At 43.0% G+C, this 18554-nt stretch overlaps 1 protein-coding gene across 2 annotated transcripts in view; it reads right to left on the reverse strand.

The window, feature by feature from the left end:
* PAFAH1B1 (platelet activating factor acetylhydrolase 1b regulatory subunit 1) overlaps positions 1–17650 on the reverse strand; it is a 34891-nt gene extending 17241 nt beyond the window's left edge. Inside the window, exon 1 of one of the 2 annotated variants that reach the window (XM_069874345.1) lies at positions 17501–17650. The gene's annotated coding sequence lies outside the window, so the exon portion shown is untranslated. Of the gene's footprint in view, positions 1–17116; positions 17226–17500 lie in introns of those variants that run through there. The other variant, XM_069874346.1, reaches the window with a different exon arrangement.
* Between the last annotated feature and the right edge of the window lie 904 nt (positions 17651–18554).

Below are 18554 nucleotides of genomic sequence, written 5' to 3' on the forward strand. Positions count from 1 at the left end.
CTGGACAGAACCAGCTGATTAAAATTGTAAATGCGATTTTATTTCCCTAGTCTGGATTATGCCATTATGGGATATCGCCAAACTGGAGCGAGCAGCATGGAGAGATGTGCACACTTTCTTTATTGCTCATCTTTCTATTATTACTTCAAGAAACAGGGAGCTGAAGGAGACACCTTCAGCCGCAGTCCAGTTACAGCGTGTAGACAAGTCCGTTTGCTTTTGAGGAAAAGAATCTATGCTTACCATAAACAGCCCACTTTTTACACCCACTACTCCTACCAAAAAGCTACCCCTAAAATCCTCTGTCCTTATGCTTTAATCATCTGGAGATTTCTGTCCATAAAACTAAATCCAGCAAGGTTCATTCACTTAACTTTCAGCATACACCAGACAGCAGCTCACTTGTCTTCTTTTTAGTCATGTGTTAACATGGTATACCTACAGTTAATCTTTTATCTCACTCATATTTGGGGTACAGCACATTTTTAAACAGATTTTCAGCCTTATCAGAGTAGTGCAGAGCTGCCAGAAGCCCCCTACTTCAGCTGGGTTCAGACAGTGATTCCACTGCTACATATCTGACAACACGAGCTAGGCCAAAATGTAAGTGAAATTTGACATATTAAAGATAGTGTTCATGTCAGTCAGAACTGCGCCTTTCACAAATTACTTATTTCCTCACACACGTATTATTTAATGCCTTCTTATGCAGTAACACAAACTGCAGTATTCTTAGTGTACAATCCACTTCAACTGGGCAGTTTTAATCTTCACCAAGGCGACATCCTCAAAATCATTTTAACAGCACTGCCATTTGATTCCTGCACGGCAGGTACTCTCTCTGTAAGCAACGTGATTATGAAAAATGCTGAGGGCAGCATTTCTTGCACACCTGACAGCAGTCTGTGTATAACACATGATTTACTCAAGCCATTTAGCACGTTCAACCAACCAAGTAAACTGAACGGGACAATGCATGGAGACTTAAGAGATAGAAGGGAGGTTTATGAACTTCTTACCGGCTACTTCCAGACAGACATGTTACCACTGCCCCTCCCTGGACATAGGTTCACAAAGTTCACTTAAAGACATTGGATAACAATTTCAGCAAAGAGTCCACTTGAAAAAAAAACCTTTCTTATTTGGGAAAAAAAAAAAGAAAAAAGAAAAAAATACTAAGCTCATATCATTAATGTCTATTAATCCACCAGAGGGGATCAGGAGCTTGTTTCTAAACCCATCCAGGCTCTGCTGTCTGCTTCAAAATAAGCTTAAGCTGCAAGTTGATAGTATTTCACTCTGCTAGTGGATTTTCCTAGTCAAATGCCATACACTAACACTGCACCACAAGCTGTTTAGGACAGGAGCACTCTGAACAGGCAAGACATCAATGAAGCAGTCTGACTTCTTCCCTAATGACTATTTCAGAAACAAATCAGTTGAAAACAAATAGCACAGGCTGCATCCTTTTCAGGTAACAGAAGCAAGCATTTCACTTGTTCTTGTTCCACACCTAGCTCCCCCACAGGTAAAGAGACAACTGGTTCTCAACGGAGGAATCTTATTCACCACACCAGAGAAGTATCACATGCAAATTAATGGAAATTCAATCAATATACAAAACTAACCTATAGAACTGAGCAGCAGAAGGGCCCTCTAGAGGGCAACGCTGCCATAAATTTAAGTACTGAAAAACAGAGGCTTATAATGGCTGAATCTCTGCCCTTCAGTATGAACACAGGAAGGCTTTCAGCAGCGATAAACATTGTGGAGAAGAAAAAAAATAAGGCACTTCTTCATACACAGATGCACTGTTTGAAGCACTGAAGAGCAGAACACAAAGATATAAACTTCCAAACCCGCCTGTACTACCACCTTGGTAAAAATCACAGTACCAAAACTGGAAGGTGGTTTTTGTAGTGAGCAGGGAATGCCTTGTAAATGCAGTACTGGCACAATAACATGGTGAATTTTTCATTGCATCTAGGAGATGCCACTATAGCACTTCCCTAAAAGTAACAGCACCTATGCTTAAAAAGCAATCCTTGACATGTCATGTAGTTAGAAAGGCATTTTTCCCTCTCAGGTAACCCCAAACAACTCCTATATCCCCATCGCTTAGCAATGTCTGGCCTGCTCCAACTGAAATGTTTAGAAACAGATCTTACCACTACACGAATTTCAACATCTAGAGGGCAAAGCAGCTCTTTCTATCAGCAAATCACAGTTGATCCACAGTAAGTTACCAAACAACAAACCTACAGTATCTCACTTCTCTGAAGACTGACAGCTGCAAACACTCTTCTCATTTTCCTGAATTTTTAACTACAAAGGCACCTGAATATAAGGCAAAGCATTTTTAGGATAGCTTCCTCCACATACATCCTTTAACAAAAGGCAAAACAAAACAAGTGAAAAACAAACAGAAAAAGAAAACCGAACCCCACAAACAAAAAAAAAAATCTCACCCAAGCAAAAGTGTCCAAAACCAAAAAGCCAAAAGGACCCAACTTTAATTATATACCTGTGCCACTTTCAAAAACAGAGAATGGAGGAGCCTTGTTCATGTGCACCACCTTTGCTCCAGCCAGAGGAGGCTTTGTGCCACCCAGCTCAGTGGAGCAAGCCCAACCAGTCCTCCTCCACTGCCTGTCCAGGTTTATAGTCACCACTGCAGTGCACACACCCACAAACACCCTCCCTAATGAGAGGAAGCAAGGGCTCCGTGGGAACCCTTGGGAGGAAAAAGCACCATGAGAAACCAACACTTATTCACTAAAGCTTGCCTGAAATCAGTTGATTTTATTATCAGCAGCTTACTGTCAATAAGGTGGTGTCAAGACAGAGCCAGATCTTTTTTTGAAAGAAGAGCTGTCTGTATGAAAAGTTTAATTTGTTGTGTGGTAAGTACAGAAGAAAAAAAAAAAAAATCGAACCTAAATAAAGCCATCCATTGAGAAATGCTACTAATTAATTGTAAACCAGGATGTGCCTTTTACTGACAGCCCCAGTTACACTGCAGAAAGTTGCATTTTCTAACATAAGACCTATTCGATTCATATCAAGTCTGCACATATAAAAAAGCCTTGAGTGACAAACCTCTGCCACTCTGCGGGTACAATCTTGCACAAAAGGCAGCTACAGTGTTTTCAGCAAGTTCAGCTGCCTTTACAAGCCTTTTAAAACTGGGAGCTGGTGCCTAACACCGAAACAAGTACAACATCTCTTCTACCTCGACCTCCTCCTCGCAGTACGGTATCTGCTCCATTTGTTAGAATGCACATAGGTACCTAGTGGGAGAATAAACACTAACATCACACATCACAGCTTAGGTAGGCTACTTCTCTCTGAAACAACACAAACCATTCCAAAACTATGTATAACACCCTCCTCTGCTCCATCAATAGTAGCTGATTCTCAACAGACAACTCGGTCTCAACTGCTGACTTTCCAATTAGCTTTTATACTTAGGAGAGGTAGAAATGTCTGAGCAATAAGGCTGATATCTAATTCAGCCCTTAAGTGCTGCAGGACTGGAGCAGCATGCTAAAGTAAAACCTTTTAAAAACAGAGCCAAGAATCACCAGACCCCAGAAATTTTTCCCTACAAAAGCTTCTAAAACACACAGAACTACTGATAGAACTATTGAGAAAGAGCAACAAATTAGGCAGAAAAACCTAAAAAGCAAAAGAATCTTTCCTTGTAAGGGAATACAGAAACAGAACAGTATAGATTCTTCCAACTTTCTCATTAAAAATGCAGAAAACCCTCTGTCTCCATGTCTAAGAAGTGCCTCCCATGTTCCTAAACTGGGATTCAGAGATTCCTCAGCATCATCACACACAGCCTTTTTTGCCGGAGCCAGCTGCACTCTCCACAAGTCTCACCAACACTGCATGAAGGATGCATTTACTTCTAACGACACTGCTCTGAGATTCTGCCGGCCAACCGTTTAAAGATGGTCCCACCCTGCTGGGGACTGAACACCTTCTGCAACTGGTTTGTGTCAAGGTGCCCAGCTGAGTCACTTCACACTTGATCTGATGCTGTAAAGGAACCACCCTCTTCCCAAGGGTGATGAAGACATCCTAACAATTCAAAGGAGAGTTTCTGCTTCCTGACTTAACCCAGCAGTTCCTTACACTGATGGATATCAGCATAGTTCAAGTGTTTCCTAGATTACTGAAAAACTTCGCAATAACTTAAGAGAGACCTGCTAACCATTCACAGTATGCATAAACAGAAAAATGAAACAGGTTCACCTATGTTTATTATCTCTCCGAGACAGCTAAGTAGTAAGTATTCAAAACACAACAGCTAAACAGATACAGTCAAAGCGTAAGGTAGAGAAAAAAACATCACTTTCAGGCAAGAGCCAGTCAGAACTCCCCTCAGTTCACAACATACCGTGCATATAAATCGTAAGCCTTGGCTCATAGGTATTTCTATGTTCATACTTGCTTCAAGAGACATCTAAATATTATTTTCTATAACTATTCACCAAACATAACTGAGAAAAGTATTTTGGAATCAAATTAACCCTTCAGCTTTTTACTCTCAACCTGCCAAAATTACCTCTTCATTTACCTAAACCAGCATCAAACAAGAGCAAAGCTATTGAAATTAAAATCCTAAAACTGCCCACTGTGTACACATAAAAAAAATAAAAATCAAATGTAGTCAGTAAATTCTGTCAGAGTTCATTACAGCTTTGCTGTACACTGGATGCTGAACAGTAGTAAGAATTGGTTTGACTATGTGTCTGGTAAAAACACTGTGCCCTGAATTTGACATTTAGCTTTTATCCATTTCAAGCTGATCAACTATTTTGGAAACATACAATGAGACTAAATAGAAGTTTTCAAACACACTTGAAGACAGAAGTTTTTAAAACTGAAGCCAGACTGCTTTCTTCTTTTTAACTACTAAAAGAGTGTTTCTGGACTTAATCCTTGACCTATTGATTACTGTTGTCAATTACTGCAAAGATACCCACAGATACCACAACTCATGCAAACATTTTAAAGCAGGATGAATGTTTTGTTATTTTTTCTGTTTCATCTACTTCTGTTTTACTGCTGCTATGATTTTGTTTAACAATTGTAATAACTCTTTGCTACAGCTTTAACAGTAAGGTTTTATCTGTATGTGGCAGAATATCACTCAACTCTTTCAAAGTAAAACAGATATTGTACCATGACAAAATCGAAGCCATAAATACGGAGGTCAAAGAAACCATTAGCTAGTAGTTATTAATTCATGACATAAATTATACTTTCAGCAAGATGCTATATTGGTCCCTGCAAGGTATTAATTCAGTCAGGGATTCAGCATCCCAGAAAGATTAAGGACTTTTGTCCTTTAAACTGCCTTACAGGAATCGAACCATGGGAAGGAACTAGATTTGGTGTTTACCAGCTGCCCGCACACAATCACCAAGCTTATGAACTTCTCCACTGCTGTTGGAGAACAACAGGGTGTTTCACATTAAGTTCTCATGAAGCCCTTCCAAGCATTTTTATAAATATACCTGAGATACCAAACTGCCATTGTTAGCAACCTTACCACCTTCCCTGGCATTTTATCAGCAAGATCAGTTCAATGTTCTCCATCGTCTTTTCTCCCATCATCAAAAATACTGCTAATGGATCAACCCTAAATAACTAAACTGTCTCAGTTGACTAATAACACCCATTTCTGCTCTTCAGAAGAAGTCATAAGAAAATCACTCCCAACTGAGGTATCATTCATCTAAATAGCACTTAGTAAGTTAAATTAGTATATACATTATGAGAAACAACATTATACACCGGTAAATGTAAAATATATAAATAGGAAATAACATTTGCAGTTTCTTCTTTCCTTCCAGACATAGGCTTGCTTTGCTAGACTCCACAAAGCGTGACTCTTGTGGCAAGAGCCAGACCCAACCTAATGCACACACATCAGGATCAGTTCTCTCTGTTCACTCTGAGTGACTGTGCTACACAGCAAACCCATCTGCATCCATGCCTTGGTGACCGGCAGAACTCTACTGCCACATCAATAAGGTTTAAGAAAACCTACACAAACACCAAGGAGTGGCACAGAGAGCAGAACACCATCTTGAACCAGCACTCCTTGCAGACATTTGTAGGTTCTAACCAGATTTTTAGAGTCACCACAATAAACCTGCAAAGAGTAGAGAAAGATGTATTGCATTATACAGCCTTCACAAGTTTCAGAAGTTCAATTTCGCAGGCTTCATTCACAGCCTAAGTTACCCTGATTTCTTAAGCCAAGGCTCCCATCATCAAGAAAATCCATGATTAAATATAGTCTCGCCCACCGGAACACACAGCTCAAAATCTTTATCATTCTGCTAATTTAAATCCTCAAGCCTACAGAAACATTCACATACTAGCTACCACAAAACCCAGCCAATTAGCCTTAGTATGTTCTTAAGCACTTTTCCCATCTCCAGTAATTCCCACAGGCACATTTGTCCCTCTGTATTTTATGTTTTCTCTCTTAACTTTTGAATTTTTGAGTTAAACCAAGAAAATCAGTTTTTACATCATTCCCTGGTTCATACCACTACCAAACATTAAAATACATCAGCCTCGCCCCAAGCGCACCCTGCTGCTTCTCTCCAGAAGCCTAACAACCAGTGCTGGCCAATCTGTTCCTGCAGATCTCAAAATACATGTTCAGAGCTTCTCCAGGAACTGAAAAATAAATTAATTCAATTTCTGCAGTTTTAATGACCGTTGCTTAGCCTCCATAAACAGTCTTTCCCACTAAAAACACAAGCTGCGTACAACAAACACGTAACTGTAGCTCATTATATCCAAAATTAGAAGAGAGTGACGGCATAAATTACAGAGCAAATGTATTGGCAGACACAGAACAGACCAACTTCGTTCAGCTCTGAAAGTCCACCAAAGAGCTGTGCTCTGCTATGCTTTAAGAACAGGAAATTTTTGCCTGTTTTTTGCAGAATTCTAATACCTTAACAATACCTCGACTACAAGGTCATCTGTTTTCTAAGTATTACTATGAAAAAATCTTGTATTTAATAATATTCTACAAGAAGGCTTCTTCAAAGGAAACAAAATCTGAGATCTCATTGTCAGATCGTCAGCTAAGATACGCCTAATACAGAGTACTTGAGTGCTAAAAAGGGATATAAGCCATTACAAACACAAGGAAAACACAACTGGGTTCATATCATGAAATCAATTCCAAATTTTTTGATTGCTCACATTTAAACCTTAATTTGCAATCATGGAAAATCCCAACAACTTGTGTAAAACTCAGTCTTGTGTGTCCAGCTACACATCACCAACTTTCAATTTGTTTCTCTAACACATTCTACTTTTCTTAAAAGATGTTTTACCCCAATGGAAACTCCTCATGTTTTCTTCCTAGCTTCTTTATGTACCTGCCATCCTAGTTCAGTTTGCTTGCTCTCTTCAGGTTTCTCTCCTTCAACCCCAGTGGAAGGCAAGGCACTTATGAACCAGGAGCAGCCAAAAAGCTAATTGAATTGACACAGAATTAAATTCCACTTCCTTAAAGTTGAGACCATCTATTTATGCATTAAGAAAGTAGAAACTCTTGTTGTATTGTCACTCACTGCAGGACTGGCACATTAGATCTTCACAAAGCTTTTCAACAGTGTATCTTCTTCATAACACATTCACAGGAGGAATTGGAGTGGTTATTTTTATTTGCAGGCAGTGAGAACTATTATCCTTTATGGGGGAACTACATTAAATCAACAGCTCTACATTATATTCCTAAATTCTAGGAAGTCCATGACAAAGTATAAAGGATACTCCCCTTAAGCTAATTTTGAATAGTCTAATTTCATTGTAAACCCAGTCAGCACAAAGCTGCCCTATCAAACTCACGACAGACTAGGACAACACTTCCCACAAACGTACTCAGAAACTGCCATTTAAATAGTAATCTAATTAAAAGTGAAGCAACATTCTTACTTCTTGGGCTTAACTACTACGACCTGAAAAGGTTTCTTCAAAATCTGTCTCCATGTGTTAATAGGAAAGAAGACCAGAAATGAGCACAATAAAACACCCAATGCCTTTTCCCCTCCTTCCTCTCACTCCTAGTTACAGCAGAGCAGCACATACAGGATAATCACCAGAGAACAGCCATGCCGTGCTGCCTGCAGTGTGGCAAACACACTTTATCCTAGAAAACCTTAGAATTCATCACCTACTAAGCCAGCAGGGATGAGGCAAAGAACACAAGCAAGCTACTCATTTATGAGCTGGGCTAATCTTTTTTCCACTTTTCAGCCTACAACAGTAAAGCCAGTTGAAGGATTCTGGAAAAAGTGAGCTCCAACAACTATCTTACATTGGAAAAACAAGCAAAAAGAAAGTCTGATTGAATTACAACACTCAGTCTTATTTTTAATTCACATGTTTAGTAAGCCTGTTATTCTGCAATTAAGTGAAGTCTTAAAATGCCCGTAGGTCTTTAACAAATGCTTTGCTAAGTACATCAATACAGTATCAATACAGTATTATATAGCATTTTGTGTAGCATCTGCTCACATTTTGCAATAACTTACCCAAAAACATCATCTATTTCAGTTCAGGGAAAAAATTATCAAAGCAAACATATTTTTAACACACACACAAAAAAAAAAAAAAAAGAGAAGTCCTACCCCTGTTTGCTAGACATTTCACCTACTTTCACAGAGTAACTGAACTGACATTGTTAGAAGCCTGATACTATAGTTTACTTCTGAAAATAATTCAACAATAAATCCATGGGAAACTCCAAAGCATTCTACAGCTGATCAGATACAGCACCTGTGATCCAAAGACTCAGAATGCAGCTCCTAATTACAACTGGAAAGCAGAGCTAAGAAACATCCATCAAGATGCTACAGAAGAGAAGCAAGTCAAGTACTCCTTACTGCAGGCACCCTAAAGAAACCCATTTCTGTCCTAATCAGAGACGTTCGTTTTGAAATAAACTTATACGCCCATCTATTTTTGCATATTATTTCAAGTTATAATCCCTACCTAACAGGTCACTGGCAGTCACTACTCACCTTTAGGATTATAAAACTAAAGACATTTTTGGTCTTGCTACCCTCACAGGTACCAACACTGTGTGACTCTTCCACACATTTAGACAAAATTTGCCAAGAAAAATTTTTCTTTTTGGTGAAAAGAAGTCTTCAAACTAATTCAATCTTGACAATTATCCTCCCTCTACCACTTCAGTTTTGCAATTCTGATAAAGCATGATAGCACTAATGTTCAGGAGACATCTCAAGCACACAGTCACGACATAACATTTCAACACCTTTAAGCTTCTTCTAGGTCAGAGCTCAGGTTTGTCGCCTGATGTAGGCTTTGGTAAAAAACAAGTGAAAATATCTTTCTGTCCTGCCTCTTCAGTTCTGTATACAGGTAAATTTGACTACCAATATATAAACCGCCTGGAAAAAAGGCTGCACTAGAAATGAAACCTTTAAAATGTGTTAGTTCTATATCCAAAACTTTGCATGCTGCCATTTAGCATGCTGCGATAGTGACACAATAGCGAAGAGTTAGTTCAGAAAGTTATTTTTCAATTCATATTACACCCACTGGGTTTTCACTGAAATTCAGTGGAAACCTGCATGACTTTTTGGGCAGATGGCAGGTGCAGAAGAAGGGAACGAAGGGAAAAGGCAGGAGAAGGGGTTGTGGGCTGAAGCATGACAAGCTGCTGTTCTACACTCCTTCAGAGAAAAGAGCAGTGTACACCTGGATTTATCTGGATGACTTCAGCAAGTGTTTTTCAAAATCATTTTTGCTGGCTCAAACAAGACATACCCATTTTACAATGGCAACTCTAGAACGCTGCATTTAAGCTACTTTCTCTTTGCCACAGAGAGAGGAATGCATGTATGCAGGACAGTTTCTCACAGTTAATCAGCAGTCACACCCTGGATTTGAACTGTGCTCTTTTCACTTCTTCCCCTTACACTTTTCTGGCTTGAAGAATTAAAATAGACTTCAACTGTAAAGGAGTCCACAGGACTATGTCCAAATTTAAATATTACCATTAGTAACTGCCCATCACATAAGAAAGGTGATATTACCAAAAATGATTGAGAGTTAATTAAATTTATATCTGAAAAACATTTGGAAGGAAACTTGAGGGAACACCTGTGTGAAAGCTTCAGAAACAGAAGGTCAAAACCACAAAGAAATCCAAACAAAATTCAGACAGAAATTCCACTCTCCAAATCATGAGAACACGGTCAGTCCTTTAGCATTTTTCAAAGCTTATTGACCAAAAATGGTTTCATTTGACAGGTAAAGGGGCAAGGGAAATCATCTTAATTGTCATACATACATCTTAGTCTGTTACGGGGAACAGTTTAATCTTTCATTACGTCAGTACCATGAGTAATTAAATTGTCCTTCTTGCAGAAGGTGCCTCATTGTTCTTATGACCCATCTTACCTTGCTACACTGCTCCCCATAAAGCAGACCTGAAGCTGGGGGAACCTGTCCCTAAGAAACACTTGCCTTCCTCTCCTCCAACTTTACTGGCACCCCTTCTCAGAACGTCCTCTGCTCACACAGGCAGTAGCTCTCCCGCTCCAGAGCAAAACTGCTCTCCCCAGAGGAAAGTCCCTTGCCTAAGCCAAGAGAGCAGAAGGCAAACACATAATTACTTCTTTGACTGCTGCAATGGAAAACACCTTCCATTCGGAAGCAATGTCAGAGAGCACAAAACAGGGCCGAGACAGACCAGACACCAGGCAGCAGACCACAACAGTCACAACCATCTTGGTTCTCACCGTGCAGATGAATATATTTGTGATTGCGATACACTGTTGTACAGGAAATTATCCATCCTTAGCACTCATCCGAGTCTTTTTGGTATCACAAAACCACAAAGATAAAACAGATAAAAATTCCAAGCCTGCTGGAATAGTGTTAGCTATTCACAAGACTTTATGACAAAAATGGCACGTATGATGTCAGAGCTTTAACCTCATCCTCACTGTCTGCTGTGGATGAACCCAAAGGATAGAGCTCATCTGTTTGGCTTCCCCCAATCTAGTCTGTGTTTGCCACCCACAAATCTAGCCTAGAACCAAAAACTTCTACCATTGCTGGTTTACTAGACACCATCTGTTTTAAAATACACTAACCCTAATGACATCATCCTCTTAATAGATTGTAAAGACACTAGCATTTAAATAAACCAAGTTGTTTGCACTATCTTTTTCTTTACCCCAAAACCAGGGGAATCAAGCACCAGGCAACCTGCCAACGTTGCTTCTGTATGGAAGAGTCACTTGCCTACAGGTAACCAGGCTAAATGTTTCTAATTGATTTTCCTCTAGTCGTAAAGAAGGATAAACTTAACACTTTTGCTTTAGCATTAAGCTACCTCCATGCAGAAGAACAAAGCACAGGCAATCTGTGAGAGGGGGGGCAAAGAGACTTGTCTAATCAAACCAAAAGAACTTAAGATTGGTTGAGAACAATAGGAACAATTCACACTGATACAATAGGGAAGGTAGAAATAATCTCAGTTGGGAAGGCCACTGTGCTATCGCTGATGTAAACTACTATGGCATCATGCCATAAAACCTGTTACCTTCAGCCCTGCCCCAGAGGAGGGAGGCCAGCTGACTCACCAACAGCACTGGCGAACAAGAGGTGCTTCAGAAAAGCCTATCTACGAACTCACTCAACAGGGACTAATTAACAACAGATCTGAGAAAATTACAGGACACACATCTGCTGCAGCACCACCTATAAACCTCAGCCACGATGGATTGTCCCGTAACTGGAAATACCTTTCCAAGGCTGCAGCAACTAGTTACTGGTTAAAAATATCAGGTAGGCCTTCCAGAATCAACAGAAACACAACCACAGAGATGTATTTATTATGTTTATTTAATCACAATACTTACCAATAAGTCCACCAGCAGCCAAGTGAGCCTCTCAGCAGGAGTATTCATAAGGGGGAAACATCCAAAGTACTTCTAAATGTATCAACTAAAAATTGATTTGAATTAGTTATGATGATTTTTTTTAATATATATTTATGCTTGCATTAGTGCTACTGCTTAGTATGACAATGCTGTGCACACATGATCTGCTTGGAAATGGAGGTATGTTTCTAGTACTGATGAAATGGATCACAGTATACACTTGCTTTATAAGGAATATTTTTCTTTGAAAGTTCCTTACCAGCACACGCCAGCATGATAGGATATGACAGGTAGTTTCCATGACTGTGAACTAAAAGCAAGACAGCCTATCTAATCCCCTAAACGGAGAGCATGAAGTTAAAAGAAAAACAGGGGAAAACAAAAAAGAATGAGCTTTTAAATATGCTGAATGAGACAAGTATTGCCTCAATCTAGTCCTGCCTCAATGGATATTAAGAAGACAAGGCATATCTTTAAACAACTAAGTTGAAGATACATATTTGTCAGGGCTAACCTTCAGTAACTAGAAGGTTTGCCAGGTTAAAGCTAGAACTAAATGACCCATCAGACAAAAATCATGGTTCTTTCAAATTTTTCCAATACGTAATTCTCATCAACCAGTCTCAAAATACAGCAAGAATGAGGAAAAACATTGTTCTAAAATAACTGTACTACCTGAAACACAGACATTAACTCCATCTGAGCTAAGGGCACCACAAGGAAGCTGATGTGATACAGCTACAGCACAAGCCTTCCCTATAGAAGATGAACCAGTTAAGTATTCCTGCTGACTTGGGCAGCATCTACAGTAAGAATTCTGAGGAAATAACTTGATGTACTCAAGAACTAGTTCTGAACAGGTCAGGGTTATGTCTTAGTGTAAATGCCTATTTTTATAAACTTCAATTCAGATGTAACCTAGTCTGTCAGGCAGATCAAAAGACAAAGTAACATCACCCATTAATGAACACCTATGCTCACAACACCCATGCTCAGAACACCCAAAAGCCACATTAGGAGCCCCATTCCCCTTGTATAGGTAATAAAGCAGCTCCTGAGAAATCCATTCAACCCAGGCAAGGATTAATCAACTGAATGCATTTTTCAGAAGACAGGTTGTTCTGCCACTAATATTAAAGCTCTTATGAAGAGGAGAAAGAGGAGACCAGTTGTAACTTTTATTAACCGATCTGCATGTATAGACACTACATAATTTACTACTTCTCTGTAACAAACCTCACAGAAACCCAGAACCATTCTGATTAATAAACATGGCTCTGATACTTGGAAAGCATGTTCAACTGTCATCACAAATTACACATTATGAACTGGAAATTCCACCACATCCTATACAAAATCTGGAATTATTATTTATTTTTATGTTTTCCTAAATTTAGGGCAGAACAGTCCTTACTGACAGGTACCTCAGTGTTCACTTCACAGACACTTCAGCAGCCCTCCCTCAGTCTGTGCCTTTAGTTTAGAAAACAGGCCCAAAGCTCACAAGCACAGGGGAAAGCTGACCAAAACAAAACCATTCAAAAGCTGCTCCCCTTGGTGCTACAGTAATTCCAACCACCCTAGTAGTTCAGGGATACTAGAAGCAGCTACAGAGGGCTATGTATCAAATAAACACATGAGATTTCTGAGCTATAAAGGCAGGAGTTTCCCAGCCATTGTTTGCCCAGAATATTTTGCAGGAGGGTACAAGCACGTTATAATTAGCACTGATGGGAGCTGGTTATAGAGTTCTTGAAGGACAAGGTTGGGGTATTGGGTAAGAGAGTCAATAGATGTTAATTCAGTAGTTATCCCATCGACAGATAGCAAGTTGGACAGACAAAAAAAGTTTAAAGCAGACAAGGAATACAAACTGAGCACTCAAGGCTGGGTGGAGCATAGGAAACATTACAGGCCAAGAGTCAGCAACAGGGAAGACAGACCTTGCATACAGTTGTAAAGGTAAAGGTAAGAATTAACACCTTTTTCTTCTGTAGAACAAAAATTAACAACTTGCTCCTGTACAGAAAGCAACTGCCGACATTTCAAGGACAAAAATCAACCAAAGTTATGAGTCGAGTGTTTTATTGGATTCTTCATTGCTTTTAGCCTGGACACATTTTTAGACACAGACATTTAGTGAACACATCCATCCAATCCTGTAACATCTACTCTAAGTGAATGAACTACACCTTATAAAAAAGCCACTACCTTTTTACTTAATTTGGGGCAAATTAAAGCCAAATGCAGTCTCATCCATGGACATCTACTATCAAAAAGTGGACTCCAGAGCTGAGACAGACCCAAGAAAAAGCAAAACCTAAGCCTGCTTCAGAATCGCATGTGTTCAATGTTGTACTTGCTCTAATCAACATCAATTAGAGATAGGAATGCCATGAGCCACATCTGGAACAAGAGAGCACTTCTGCAAGCAGCCCTTCCTAAATGCTTCACCTGATCCCTATTGTATTCCCCAAATCCTTTGTTCTAGCCCCTATCCTACACAACTTCCAAGTCTAAGCATCAGTACTATCCCCATGATGGAGCAGTACCCGAGTGGAACAGCAATGCTCTTACAGAGCTGCTTTGTTCAAAAGGGCTTCCAAAATCTTGAGATGTTATTTTCTATGAACTCAGCACGTGAAGAAGTGCAACGCAATTAAGTCTGTGTACTAATAGGAGTTACTCTACTCCGGTCACTCAAAAAGCAGGGATTGTCTTTTCTTGTGTGTTCACCCATAACCCAGGCTAACCAAGAAGTTCCATAAACAAACAGCAGCACTAAGCAACAATACTGAGTGTTCTCTGCATTTCAGAGAATCTTGTGTGTAAAATATCAGCACGGAATCATAATTCGTAAGTGTAAATAAAATAAATTCAACAAGTGAATCTGTAAGTCAATAAATTGAAATGCTTATCGGACAAAAAAAAAATCCGGCTTTGCAACAGTGACTGGTCACCTCTCACTATCAAACAAATCCAGATCCACCCTGCAGAAAAAAAATAAGCCTCAAAACAGAATGCGAGATTTGTTTCATTTCGGAAGGTTCCTGCACCATTAGATTCTTCCCTAAAGAAGAGACTTCATTGTTACGGCAATTAGTATTCCTCCACCCCAGCAAAACGCAAGCAAAGAGGAAAAAAAAAAAGCTATGAAAGGGTAATCTAGCCATTTCGCAGCTTTGCCTCCTTACTCCACCCAGTCTCTTCTCTGCTCAATGGCTGCACACAGCATCCATAAACATGGCACTATCAAAAGAAACACACGAAAATGAGATCCCTGAGAACAAGCTACGAATTTGCAGTAAATCCTTCTGTTTAAAAATATCTTCTTTGTTTAGTTCCCTAGCATCATTTTCCTATTTAACAAAATGACTCTAAGGGCACATAACATTTTGATAGCAGACCCTCCCTCTTCCAAAAATCACTTGAATGCTGCACTACCACTTATGAAATGATCATCACTGAACATAGGTTCTTTAACCCCCATCTCCTAGTAGTCCATAAACAATACTGTCATAGGAACATGCACTTAAAAGAATCTCCACATAAATATGTAATTCAGCCAGGTCAGTATACCCAAACATTTATTTACAGTAAAATGGTATTTATTAAATGCTTTTAGCACAGCTTAGATGAACCTTCCACTACCCCCTCATTAGGTAATTCATTATGAATTGACTTGACCTGCAACAGCCAAGCCCTCTGCTGCAGCACTATCGGCAAGGAAATTTCATCAGTGATACTACAGCAAAGAATGGGCAGGTGTCACATTATTATTGGTACTAAAAGTCAAGTTCAAATGCCTACACCTTAAACAAAACCCCCAAAATCTCACACACCCCCTCCAAAAGGAACAATCCTTGAACTTTTTAAGGGAGGCACCACTCCCACCCCCCAACTTCCATCAAAAGCCCTGCCTGCGTCAAACCTCCAGCCGAAACAAAAACTCAGGAGTAGCAATAAATGGAGCATTTTAGCAGCCTCGATTGCCATGAAAGGTTTTGAAGGAAGCCTGTGCGGCTGTGGCCAAGCAGGCAGCGATGTGACCCCAAGGAGACGGGCCCTCCCTCCCCCATCTCCACTGCAGCTGGTTCTGAAGGTCTGAGCCACCTCCTACCAACGCTTTTCCCTGCTGGATCACCGCAGGAAAACAGGGTGGATGTGAAACACTGCCTTAAACCAACACGGGCTCCTCAAATCCGTGTTGCCAGCAGCTGCGGGCCGGACCCTGCCAAACGCCTGCCATGTCCTCAGAGGGGACAGGGTTTCGGGAAGGGATGGTGGGAAGAGGGGGTTCAGGAATGGGAGTTCGAGGAGGGGATGGTGAGAACGGAGGTTTAGTGATGGGGATGGTGGGAAGGAGGGGTTCAGGGATGGGAGTTCGAGAAGGGGTAGTGAGAAGGGGTGGCTCATGGATAGTGGGAAGGGGGGGTTCAAGCATAGGCGTTCAAAGAAGCAATGGTGGGAAGGTGGGGGTTAGAAGAGGGGATGGTGAGGAGGGGCTCAGGCATAGTGGAAAGGGGGGGTTCAAGGATACGAGTTCGAAAAGGGGATGGTGGGAAGGAGGGGTTCAGGGATGGTAGGAAGAAGGGGTTCAGGGATGAGGATGGTGGGAAGGAGGGGTTCGGGGATGGGAGTTCGAGAAGGGGTAGTGGGAAGGGGGGGTTAGGGATGGGGATGGCAGGAAGGGAGTGGTGGGAAGGGGGGTGGTCGAAGAGGGGATGGTGGGAAGGTGGGGGTTCAGGAATGGGAGCTCGAGAAGGGGAAGGGAGGCTCGGGGAGGCGATATTCCAGATCCTCTACACCCGGGCGCCGTCCTCCCTTCCCCCCCACCCCCATCCCCCGTATCTTGCTAAGTCACCAGAAGAAACGAAGCGGCCTAAAGCCCAGGGAGGGGTGGGCGGCGATGGGGGGCTCCCCGGCTCCTCTCCCCCTCGCCCACCTCCCCCGCGCCCTCTTTTCCTGCCAAGTCACCGGCGGCCAGGACGGCGCTGAACCCCGCGAAGGAACGAGGGGAGGGAGAGAGCCCATCCAGGTGGGACCCCCCCCACCCCAAGCACCCCATCCACACGCACCCTCCGACCCAGCTCACCCCGCGGGGCGCGGGGACCCCGCCCGCCTCCCGCCCCCGGCTCCCTCCTCACCAACGGGCGCGGCCGCCATTTTGAGAGCGAGCAGGAGAGAAGGAGGGAGGGGGCAGGGGAGGGCGGGGAGCCGGGCGGGGGAGCGCCGAGCGGAGCCGAACGGAACCGAGCGCGCCCGAAGAGAGCCGAGCGCAGCCGAGTGGAGCCGAACAGCCGCCGAGCGCAGCCGAGCAGGAGCCGAGCAGCGCCGAACACTTCCGAACATACCCGAGCAGAGTCGAGCACACCCGAGCAGCGCCGAGCACACCCGAGCAGCGCCGAGCAGCGCCCGCACTGCCCCGCCGCCGGCCAGGACAGCCCCCCCCGCGGGGGCCCACGGCGGAGCGAAGGAAGAGAGGGAGCGGCAAGGAGGGGAGGGGCAGCGCGGCGCGGCCCCGGCCTTACCCGAGCCGCCGCTTCGCTCCGCTCCGTAGGGCAGGCGCCGCCCGCCTCTCCCGTGCGGCGGGGCGGGGAGGAGGAAGTGGGGAGGGGGGCGTGCGGGGGGTCCCGGAGGCGCTCGCACCGCTGCGCTCGGCGCTCTGTCAGTGGCGCCCCGGCCGCCGGGAGGGAAGGCGGGAGGGAGGGAGCGGCGCGGCCGGCCGCGGCTCTGCGCATGCGCGCGGCGAGGGGGGCGGGGGCACCCGCCTGCCGCCATCTTGGGAGGCGCGGGGAGCGTCTCCCGCCGTGCACCGCGCGCCGCCCGCCTCCCGGCATGCACCGCGGGGGCCCCTCACCCCCAGCGCCCTCAGGGCGGCTCCGGTACCGGGGCGGGGGAGCTGGGGTGAAAGGGACATCAAGCCCCTCCAGTCCCACCCCTTGCCGTGGGCAGCGACACCGCCCGCTAGGTCAGGGTGCTCTTAAGCCCCGTCTAGCCTGGCCTTGAACATCTCTAGGGATGGAGGAGGCACTGCTGCTCTGGGTAACCCGGGCCAGGGCCTCCCCACCCTCAGAGGAAAAGATTTCATCCCGACACCTAAAACGTGGTTTGAGAGGCACTGACACTGTCCTTCCTCCCTTCATCAGCGTTTTAATTATTGGCAAAGCTAAGTGGTGTCTGAATGCAAAAAAAAAAACCCACCCTACAAATATCCGTGAAGACGCTGCTGGAGGAGCTAGGAAAAGAAAGAAATGGCAAATAAATCTTATTTCCATTGATCTGTACAATGGAGTTTGGGGAGCAGTTATTAGGCTGCCCATATCACTAGTGCCCTTCCTCCCTTCTCAGCATTTTACTTGGTGGCAAAGCAGTGTTAGTGGTGCCTGAATGGCAAAAAAAGGCCCACAAATATCAGTAACAAGACTAATACTACTGGAAAGGCTAGGAAGATAAAAAAAAAGGCAGATAAATAGGTATTATTTCCATTTATCTGTACAGTGGAGCTTGGGGAATGGTTCTCAGGCTGCCCACATCACTAGTGCGTGTACAACGTGAAACTTCCAATCCTTTGCTTCAGTGCTG

The sequence above is a fragment of the Phaenicophaeus curvirostris genome, chromosome 21 (assembly GCF_032191515.1).
Source record: "Phaenicophaeus curvirostris isolate KB17595 chromosome 21, BPBGC_Pcur_1.0, whole genome shotgun sequence".
Taxonomy (NCBI): Eukaryota; Metazoa; Chordata; class Aves; order Cuculiformes; family Cuculidae; genus Phaenicophaeus; species Phaenicophaeus curvirostris.